General features: G+C 39.1%; 1 pseudogene; it reads right to left on the bottom strand.

The window, feature by feature from the left end:
• Positions 1–385: 385 nt before the first annotated feature.
• LOC109262613 (40S ribosomal protein S15a-like) lies at positions 386–807 on the bottom strand (annotated as a pseudogene).
• Positions 808–11,896: the final 11,089 nt, after the last annotated feature.

The following is an 11,896-nucleotide window of genomic DNA, read 5'->3' as shown; positions in this document are numbered from 1 at the left end:
GAATAAGTAATGTGGGTAATATATGCACAAGGTAATATATGCAATGATAATAAAATTCAAACAGTATAAAATGGTATACAGAGAGAGTAAGTCTCTGTCCCATCACTGACCCTGTGTATCTGCCCTCTCCTCAATGGCAATCACTTTATCAGTTATGTGAGTGTGTGTGTGTGTGTGTGTGTATCCATTGAAAGATGTATCAGAGACCAATCTATCTGTTTTTCTATCTTATCTCTATCCATATGTGATTTTATTTTACATAGATAGCAATATGGTATAAACATTTTTCTCCTTCTGCTTTTTAATTAATATTATACCTTGTTCATAGTTTCATATCATTTTTTTTTGTCCATTGAGGAATCTTATTTGCACATCTAGTACATTCCTAGAAGAAGAATCCTAGGATTTTCTCTCCTGAGTATTTTCATCTTGCTTCTTCATGGTCCAGGATGCCAGCTGAGGTTAGTACAATGAAACCAAATTGGTGAGATGGGAGCAGATTATTCTGCCATTTTTTTTTTTTTTATTCTGCCATTTTTCTACATCTTTGAGCTGTACATCAAATCTGGGGCTGATCACTCCATACTTGTTTAATCTGCCCATGAGGTTCCCAACAATTTTCCCAGTTCTATGATCATCAACAATTTCAAATTCGCCAATGTAACCATGGTTCATCGTTACAATTAGAAACTGGATGACTTTGGAGCATGGCCTGATAACAACCTGGCATTTGCCTCTCTTTTCAGCATTGTTAATGCTCTTGAGAGCATCCACCAGGACATTCATGTGCACCATTATGGTGGCACAGACAGATGGTGGAAACAGTTTTCCTATCTTTTTTGAAAAACTGTTGAGCATTTTACTATAACCCAAAAATGTATGGAGTACCTACCATGTTCTAAGTATTGCCTGGGAAGGAAAGATGAATATGACATGTTTCTGTCTCCCAGGGCTTATGTTCTGGTGGAAAAGAAGATATATCTCTGGGTGATTATAAAAAAGATAGGCTGTAGGTGTGCTGTAAGAATGGTGGGAGCAGAGTTAAAAGAATGAACCTATAAGAAAAAGATTAATTCTATTTGGAAGACATGAGAAGTTCTCCCAGAAGTAGAAGCTTTGAAAAAGATATTGAATAATTGGTATATCTCTGATGGGTGCAGATGTGGGTTAAGGGTTTCCAAGCAGGAAGGGGGAGAAAGGGATGCATGCTAAATCTGTTCAGGGCACAGTAACTATGTGATGTGGTTTGGATATCAATTTGGTGGTGGTAGTGGGCATGTTTGTGGGAGAATGGGAGTGAGAGATAGAGTTGGTTTGTTGCTTTGAATGTCAGAGTGAAGAGCAAAGCTGTGTGTGTATGTGTGTATGAGAAGTGGGTGGAGATGAAGGAGGGAAGGCTTTTGTGTAGGCCAGATGTAGGGAGAGCCTGAATCTGAGCACGTTTTGTGGGAGGAGAAAGGAAGAGATGAATTCCTGAGATATCACAGAGCTAATTTTTCTTATGAATAAAGGTTGGCAGCTTTGTAACATCATTAGCCATTCTAAATCTATTTCCTGATGAACTTGGAGTTTTGAATTCCTAATGAGGACAATCTGACTGACAGCCCATTTAGGATAATACACCTTAATAGAAAAGTCAAACACACTTACTTTAACAGAGACATGCAACACCATTAATTTGCAGAAGAAAAATAACTGTAGGTTGGCATCCCTTACTATGTAGTTATCATGGACATGGCTGATTGGAAAAAGCACTGAAGAATTGTGTGTGTGTGTGATTCTGAATTGAAACAAGGAACACACATCTATGTTCAATTGTGCCACTACTTGCAAAGGTGATTTCTACAAGTGAGAGTGCTAGAAAACCTTTAAAGGGTAAAAAATGAAGGAAATAAAATGCTCCAGATAACCTTAAGAGCGAAGTATAAATGACACTTTGCAAGCCAACTTCATTAGCCTGTCTTCAGCATGAGCGCTGTGGTGACAAATCGACATTACTTGTTTTTTTTTCATTATTTGGAATCTCTCACAATTCCAAGTGGTTCTTGGAAATGGGAAGCTAGACAATTAGCACATGAATTTGTGAAATTCAAATTGACTAGATTCTCAAAACAGCTACTTAAAAAAATTATAGTTTGTTTTTTTTTAAACTACTTCTGTCTTTACCCTACAGGGACACATACATGTAGCACAGTAAGTGAAATTAATATCCTTTCTTATGTGCCCCTAATAAATAGTTTTTTTCCCTGAGCAAGTGGCTACTTGCAAGACCTGTCAAATATTTCAAATTACTGGCTGGAGTGATGCTCAGGTGAATGGTCCACTGACTTTGTTTCGCACAAGCCACTTTAAAAGTTCAAGGCAGGTGGTAAGTCACACCAAAGATTCCATGAGTCCTCACCATACTCAGGGCTGGGGATTAGAGGTTCCGTAACTTGGGAATTGTAACTATGTTGAGTGGGGACAAGTGGCTGGAACTAGGCAAACTTCATGTTCCTTGGACATCAGTATGGCCAGGAATGGTAAGGGGAAGGCATTGAGGTGCACAAGTTATTGGCAAGATGAGTCATTGCCCAGCTTCCAAAAACAATGCAGAAAGTCCCATTTGCAGTTTCTTTTATCCCTGACCTACCTCTGAATACCTCCAGAGTCAGATATGTGCAATTGTTAGAAGGCTTCTGAAATATTATGTTGATTTCTGCTTCCTTATGATCCATTTGTCCTAGCACTACCCAGAAACCAGAACTTTAGGATGCATAAGAAACAGCTAGGGATGCTTTTCCCTTTTCTCTTTTCTTAAATATATTTATTATGGAAAACTTTAAACATGATACAACAGTAGAGAAAACTATAAATAAAAAAACTATGTCTTCCTTATCCACTCTCAATAGTTGTCAATATATCAATGTATTTATCCTCTCTCCTGCTTTTTTTTTTTTTTTTTTTTTTTTTTTTTGAGAGAGAGTGTGCAAGTGGAGGAGAGGGGCAGAGGGATAGATAGAGAATCTTCAGCAGGCTCCAGGCTCAGTGTGGAGCCCAATAGGGACTCCATCCCATAACCCTGGGATCGTGACTTGAACTGAAATCAAGAGTAAGACTTTCAACGGACTAAGCCACCCAGGTGCCCCCCTCCTGCTTTTTTAATGGAGTAATTTAAGGAAAATCTCAGTCATACAATTTGATCTGCATATACATTAATATGCATCTTGGCCAGATGACAACTTTATTTCTATACATTCATAACAGCATTATTACACATAACAAAATTAACAATAATTCTCTAATTTAGGTAGTACCTAATCCATATTCATGTTGTCCTGGTTGTCTCCAAAATGTCTTCTAAAGGTGGTTTCTACACATTATACATTGCACTGAATTTTATATTTCTTAATATAAATATATTTTATATTTCTATCTATGACAGTCCCCCCCATCCATTAAAAAAGTATTATTTGCTGGAGGAACTAAATCATTCATTTTACAGAATGTGCTACATTAAAGATTTGGCTGATTGTATCATTATAGTAAATTTTAAATAGTTTACCCTGTTTCCTATTAACTGTTACTTATATAGGAGACTTATTTAGATTTAGTTCCATTTTGGGGGCAAAAATACATGACAGATGGTGCTGTGTGCTTCCTACTGAGTCACAGCAGAAGGAGTCCCACATTTAGTGGTGTTGAGATTGATCCATGGATTCAGGTGTTATACCCCTGAATGCACTGATGCATTGGTCTGGCCCAGACCTCTGAATCAGAATCTCTGATAGAATAGCCCAGGTGACCCATGGACCACTAATATCTGAAAAACATTGTTCTAGTGAGGTATTCTGAGGTGGGAGAAGTTTTGGGAAATACAGTGTGTGATGATTAATTTTATGTGTCAAGTTGACTGGGACATGGGGTGCCCAGACATTTGGTCAAACATTATTTCTGGATGTGTCTGTGAGGATGTTTCTAGATGGGATTAACATTTGAATTGGTAGACCAATTAATGCATATCACCTCCCTCCTCAGGGAGGACCTCATCCAATCAATTAAGGATATGAATAGAACAATCAGGCTGAGTAAGAGGAAATTCTTCCTACCCAACTGAGCTAGAACATCAGTCTTTTCTACCCTTGGACTCAAACTGAAAACTTGACTCTTTGAGCCTCCTGGCTTTTAGACTAGAACTTATACCATTGGCTCTCCTTATACCATTGGGTCTCCCACTTGCCAGCTGTAGGTCTTGGGACTTCTCATCTTCCATAATTGAATGATCCAATTCCTTATAATAAATCTTTCTTTCTATCTCATTGGTTCTGTTTCTCTGAAGAACTTGGACTAATATACTGTACTAAACAATGCAAAATATGGTTTTTTTACTGCAGGACCTCTCAGATTCTTTAATACATGCTAATGTGTATTGTAATTTTCCAAGCAGGGGGATGGTTTGTAGAATTTTCTAGACTAATGTGACCAAGAAACCTTTTATGATCATGCATCTTGTGAGGTTGGTGTTCCACCTGTTTACAGTAAACAAAGCTTTGATGTGTAGAATAAACCTCCTTAATTTTCCATCTGCCAGCTCTTCAGATATTTTAAGGTGGCAGTTTCTATCCTTAGACTTCTCTTTTTTAGGGTGAATTTCCTAGGACTTCCAAGTTTTCCTTATGTGCTTACTCTCGCATGTTCTTTTTCCTTTTCTCTTTTTGGAGTATTCTCTGGTTAGTCAAATCCTAAATAGTTGTGGCTTACCTTTTGTATGTTGTGAGGACTATGAAGAAGGCCTTAAGGAAGGCCTTCAGAAACAGCTGGTGTTTGCCTGGTTCAGAAAAAGTAGGACCTCTAGCTGGTCAAAATAAGCTTTTGGTACCTCAAATTATGTGCTCTTCTCAGAACTATCTCTAGCAGTTAGTGCTGCTTCATTTCTTTAAAGCTTTTAACAAAAAAGATAATTTATTGGTTCATGGAATAGTACCTTCAGGTATGGTTTGACCAGGGCTCAAATGGAGAGACCTGACTTCTCTCCATTTCTCTGCTCTCCTTCCTTAGTCTTCTATTCTCAGGCAGACTCTCCTTTGGTGGTTATAGGATGGCTGCAGTGACCCCCAAGGCCTTGTCCTTTCTCATTCATGTCTAGCAGAAAAGAGCAGAGTCTGCTTCTTGTGAGGCTTTAACCTTTAGATACTTCCATCTGATGAGAGTTTATCTGGATGGAAACAGATGAGCCTTTCCTTTTTATTTCCCAATTTGAGTATATATCCAAAGACACAGACTCTTGCACATGTTTTAAGTGCCTAGAAGCAGCTGAAGCTGCTGAGAAGCCAGAGAAATTCAACATCAGTGGGTGAGGAGGGCCTCAAACTTTACTGTGGTCAGCCCCTGGTCTTTGGTTGTTCAATAATTTACCCACCTGCCTTCCCTCCTCCCAACCCATTTTTTAGCTGAAGCCCAGAGAGCTTAGGTGATTTTTCAGATATCACACAGACAGCTGTGGGGCAAAGCTGTGCCAGACGCTCTTTTCTACAAAGGCTGGGACTACATGTTATGTGGGAAATCCCACTTATGAACTTTATTTCTTGGGCAAATGTTTGAAGGTGCTTTTTAATTCTGCAATATCAGAAACTGCTTTCCCTTATCAACCCTGAATGTACCCTTTGTTTTGGAGGCCAGTCAGAAGGGGCAGCAGCTATTACTCACTGGCTGTCCTTTGGACCTTGGCTCCACGAGATGGGGGGCTGCAAGGCTTCCTGAGTGGGCAGGGTTTGTGAGTTCACGATCTTGTGGATGGCTTATATCAGACCTTTAAAAAGGACAGAGTTGAGAGAAATCTAAGTTTAAGAAACTCTGGGGTATGATATATATGGAGCTTAAATGTTATATATACTTACACACACGTTTATGTGTATGTACATATATATATATACACACACACACATATATATACATATATATATATAATTTTCCTAATCTTTTCAGCTCATCTACCTTATTTTTTTTCTTGCTCCTTCCTAGTCCTTTACATACTTATTCACAGAGCAAGAGTGTTGAAGAATGGTCAAGGATAATGAGTCTACCATAGCATAAGTCTAGGTTCAAATCCCGGTGCAGCCACTTACTGGATGATTGTAGGCAAACTGCCTAAATTTCTACACGTTTGGTTTTGAATCTGCAAAATGAAAATACTAATACCACTACTACACATATCAGCTGATTTTTGTGATTGTTAATGGGGATAATGCTTATCAAGGGTTTAGTATAGTGCATAACCCACATACTACGTAGACATTAGCTCTTATACTATCATAATTATACTTTCTACATAGTTATAATTATGGTGTAGACATCCTTTTTCTGTATTCATGTAGTATGTGATCAACATGAAACATTTTATCTGAAATAATTAAAAATTTTTACAGAAAGAATTTCTTGGGAAATCCAGGATATTTTACTTCTTAGCACTGCGGCACAATTTCCTGCCCTGAGGTCACATTTTGAGTCCGCAGCAGCTCTTGATTATTTTGGGTCCACTCTCAGCAATTGGGCAGCAGCTCCTCCTCTCCTTTCTTTGGCAGCTGGGGCAGTGCTGGGTCAGGATGAACAGAAACCATCTGCAGCCAGTGGCTTCAGGGAGCAGTGCATGGTTGATCAGAGCCTTGACCTGGTTGGCTCCACCTGACTTTCTAGGAACTCCCACCTTTTCCCTCACCATTGTAGCTGGGTAGATAAGATTTTATGGTATGTGATAACAATGGGATCTTGCATTTAGAGTGTCTTTCTTTTTCTCTTTTATTCCAAGGTGTTCTCTTGAAAGGGCAAATATTCATCTTTAAGTAGTAGCATTCCTGTGAAGTTAAAAGGGATAGAGAGGCAAAGAGAAAATGAACTCCTAGATAATTCCATGATAGTTGGACCAGGGTGTGGCTGGACAAGTTGGGGATAAGAGGAAAGCTAACTGTCAAACTCTCCTGCCCCTCTATTCTCTCAGATCCTTTCTTCTAGAAGATGCTATCTGAACACTTACGAATGTAAGGCCTGGAATCTCTCTGCTACTTTAGCTCCAAGTGCCTAGGCAAAGTGGTCAAGATGGTAGAACTTGTCTCTCACAATCTTCTGGGTCCTGTGGGTGCCTCCTCACCTTGCCTCTACCCATCTACCAAACAGCCCAGGCATGGAATGTTCCCTAGGCTATTTAGATTAAACCAAATCACAGGTTCTAGTGATGTAACATGTTACCCTTTCTCGGAAGTTCATGTTTGTAAAGGGTTATCTGGAGAGAGGGGAATGCTTGCTACTCAGAATTAGGAGACTTGGACTACATTCCTGTTGACGAGCTGGTTGATTTGGGGCTAAATATCAACGTCTTTTGGCTTCACTTTCTCTTATTTCAAGCAAAAAAACTTAATTAGATGGTGTTAACATCTAGAACTTAGTTTCCTGTGAGTATCTGTATATGTGAAGCAAGTCATGGGGTTAGGGTATACTTTTTAGTTAATCAATTAATCAATCAGTTAATTACATTAGAAAAAATTTTATTCTAGTATAGTTAACATATGGTGTTATATTAGTTTCGGGCATACATTAATAGTTATTCAGCAATTCTATACTCAGGCTTCATCACAGTAAGTGTACTCTTAATCCCCTTGGCCTATTTCACCCATCCCCTACCTGCCTCCCCTCTGGTAACAATCAGTTTGTTCTTTATAGTTAAGAGTCTGTTTTTCTGGTTGTCTCTTTCTTTGTTCATTTGTTTTGTTTCTTAAATTCTACCTATGAATGAAATCATATGGTATTTGTCTTTCTCTGACTATTTCACTTAGCATAATATACTCTAGATCCATCCATGTTGTTGCAAATGGCAAGATTTCATTCTTTTTTATGGCTAAGTAATATTCCGCTGTATATACATACCACATCTTCTTTATCATTCATTTGTTGATGGACATTTGGGCTGCTTTCATAGTTTGGCTATTGTAAATAATGCTGCAATAAACACAGGGGTGCATGTATGGCCTGCCTCCCCCACCCCCTGTGTTTTCATGTTCTTTGGGTAAATACCCAGTAGTGGAATTGCTGGATCATACAGTAGTTCTATTTTAAGTTTTTTGAAGAACCTCCATAGTGTTTTCTATAGTGACTATACCAGTTTGCATTTGGGATAGGGTATACTTTTGAGTAGAAGGCCTTTCTGGTACCTTCCAAATAAGTGACGGTCTATATATCCTGCTTCATGTTCCTCTCCTGAGAACCGCCAGAAATTTGGGGAGCTCAGAGTGCCCCTCTAAGGCATCAGTGGGGGACAACTAAATGGATTATTCTTGGAAAGGTATAAGGAACAACCAGAGGAATGAACCATATCCTGCCTCTGAACATGGCACTGTTCTGAGGCAAGGGAATAGCATGTGGATTATTATTTCATTCATATATATATATATATATATATATATATATATATATACATATATATATATATATAAATTTCACACATTTCTGTCTGGCCATATTTTTGGGACCCCCCCCCCCCAACTTGACAGTGGCCAAGCTGAATTCTCAGGACACAAAACAAGACAAACAAGAAGGCAATAGCTATTCCTGGGAGAGAAAGAATCAATAACCAATGTTTTTTCCTGCCAACCTGAATTTGGAAAGAAAGGTACAGCATGAAATTTTACCTTCCTCTTTCAACCAGGCACCACAGACAGAGATATGGGATAGTTGACTTTGTTAAGAATTCTTACCATGTACTGCCTTCTGCCAGTTTCCCAGGGTGCTGTCTGCAGGCTCCATAGTGAGCGCGGTGTCCCATTGGGTCTCATCTTGGTCACCAGAAACTACACAGGAGGAAAAATAATTCTTCCTCTATGCTTTATAGTGAGTACCTGGCTGAGATCTCTTTTTCTCTAGGGTACCTTGTAAATGGATCAGCTTAGTTAAGATGGTTAAAAGTTCCCCACTGTGGTCACTAAAATTCAAGATGACTTTTGGTAAGGTTAACCTACTTGCTCAACTGTAAAACAAAATTTTATTCATCTAAGGCCTCACACTGGGCCTAGTCCAGTTTAAGTCAGACCCACTCTGATCCTGGGCTCAGTCCAGTTTCTAAGTCAAAACCAGTACAATGCCAGACCCAGTCTGGGTTTTGAGTTGGAGCCAGTCTGACTCTGGCCAGTTTACAGACCCACTTTAGAAAAAGAAATGCTCAAACAAGTCTGAAAGCTCTAATGCTAAAAGCTGCAGAGCTAGGATCCGAAAGACACTTATCCACTACCTACAGAGACAGTGAGAAAGCAGTGAGCTCAAGAGGTTCAACAGGCGCCTATATGTGTGGTTGCTCATTGCCCTTGGGGGTTATCAGGAGTCTCTTTTGGTTCCCTCTTCTGACAAGAGAACTGCTAGAAGATAAACTGAGGCATATGAAAAATTTTAATACTGGGTGAAATAAGTCAGTCAGAGAAGGACAGATATCATCTTTTCACTCATATGTGGATCTTGAGAAACTTAACAGAAGTCCATGGGGGAAGGGAAGAGGAAAAAAATTAGTTACAAACAGAGAGGGAGGGAGACAAACCACAAGAGACTCTTAAAATCAGAGAACAAGTTGAGGGTGGATGGGGGGGGGTGGGGGAGAGGGGAAATGGGTGATGGGCCCTGAGGAGGCACTTATTGGGATGAGCACTGGGCGTTGTCTGTAAGCCAATTTGACAGTAAATTATATTTAAAAAAAAAAAGAAAAATTTTAATAATTTGAGCAAAAATCAATTCAAATTGGGCAGCACCAAACCAGAAGTGGTTAGCAGAGCTCCCCATTTCAAATTTATTAAGCATGCATTGGACTAGATCTTCCAGGGAAAGTAGGTTCCAGTCTTTGCTTTCCACCAACTTTGAAGTTAAAACTTTGCCAATGGAAGTATAGATGCTCTTGAAAAAGATTTGCCTCTTTAGGGACATCTGTTTTCCTGTCTATCTGATAATTTTGGTCTTGTCTATACACTGCATCAATGGGGACAGGGTGAGCTTAGTCTTTTGACTTGACCTCTGGCTTCCTTTGTGCTGTTTTTAACTTTTTCACAGGTTTGGTTTGCTGGATTTTTCTCCCTTTTCCCCCCTTCCTCTTTCCTTCTTTTCTTTCTTTTTTCCTCTATATCTTCTTTTATCTGTCTTTTCTCACTTCCTCTCTTCCTTCTAACACAATTTTATTCAATTACAATACATTTTATTATATTCCAATATAATTTTGTCTGTGTGAAAAAGGATAAATAAGCCACAGATAGTCATAGGCAAATAGTTAAAATACAAAGCAATATATGATATTGTAAATTTATATGCAAAGAGAATTGGTTGTATAATTAGATAAGAAAACCTAACTTTGACTAAGGTTTAGGGGAAAGGTTTCACAAAAGAGGTGAAATTTAGTATGTGTCTTAAAGGCTGTGTAGTGGAAGAGAGAGGTATCCATATGTGTGATGGAACCAGCAAGTCTGGAGAACAGCAGCAAGTTTGGAGTGACAGAGAGCATTAGGTATGTGAAGAACTGATTAAGGTAGGAAAGATAGGTCAAACCAGGTTCTGAAGAGGTATTCAAAACTTTATTCTTTCCAAAAGCTCCCAAAGACAGTGCAAAGTTCCCAAACAAGAAACACGCATGATGAGCTCTGAATTTTATTTAAAGCTCAAAATTATATTATCAAAAGAGATGATGATAATACTAATAGCTGGTGTTTACTGTGCATTTACTATACAGAGACACTATGTTAGCTACTTTATATCCATTATTGCATTCAATTCTTATGATCACATCACAGTGTGGGAGTGTTATGGACTGAACTGTGTCCCTCTCAAATTTATTTGTTGAAGTCCTAACTGCCAGTAACTCAGAATGTAATCCTATTCAGAGATAAGGTCTTTTATTTTTAAATTTTTTAATGTTTATTTATTTTTGAGAGAGACAGAGAGACAAAGCACGAGCAGGGGATGGACAGAAAGAGAGGAAGACACAGAATTCGAAGCCGACTCCAGGCTCTGAGCTGTCAGCACAGAGCCCGACACAGATCATGAACTCACAAATTGTGAGATCATGACCTGAGCAGAAGTTGGACACTTAACCAACTGAGCCACCTAGGCACCTCTGGAGATAAGGTCTTTAAAGAGGCGATTACATTAAAGTGAGGCCATCTGAGTGAGCTCTAAGCCAGTCTGACTAGTAACCTTACAAGAAAAGGAAATTTGGACATACAGAGAGATACCAGGGATGTGTGAGCACAGAGAAAAGATTGTGTGAGGACACAGGGAGAGGGCAGCCATCTGTAAGCAAAAGAGAGTCCCCAGAATGAAATCAACCTTGCCAATAGCTTGACCTTGGACTCAGTCACCAGAGCTGTGAGAAAATAAATACTGTTGTTTGAGCTATGTGGCCTGTGGTATTTTGTTATGGAAGCCCTAGAAAACCAATACAGGATGGGTGTTATCCCCATTTTGTAGCTGAGGTGACCAAGGCACAGACAGCTATTTCCTCATGACTGCACAGCGAACACATGGAAGAGATGGAAAGAGCCCTAAGTCACTATACATACCCCAAGGCTGCCTTGGAATCCCAGAGGGGCCCAGAGACTGTGAGGAGTATAAGGCATTAATCCACTTGTAGTTTTAAAGGTGATATAAAGGGGTGGTAGAAGGATAAGCTTGAGGGACCCATGCTTAATGCTAACTGTTGCCCAGACACAATTCATTTGGAAACATGATACCTAACTCCTCTGTTTTCCCTTTTATTAGTAATGTCACAAAACAATTCCATAGTTTCTCTCTAGATCAACGGTGAGAATCTGGAGGTATATTTTAAAACTCAGGAAATAGTCCATATTAAGATGATTAAGAAAGATCTACGAGGCTTCCTTCCTTGCTGTAAACTGTGTAC

The sequence above is a fragment of the Panthera pardus genome, unplaced genomic scaffold (assembly GCF_024362965.1).
Source record: "Panthera pardus isolate Hobbes unplaced genomic scaffold, ASM2436296v1 HiC_scaffold_24, whole genome shotgun sequence".
NCBI classification, from domain to species: domain Eukaryota; kingdom Metazoa; phylum Chordata; class Mammalia; order Carnivora; family Felidae; genus Panthera; species Panthera pardus.
Note: the sequence above shows the minus strand (reverse complement) of the source record. Positions and strands in the feature narration are given on the sequence as shown.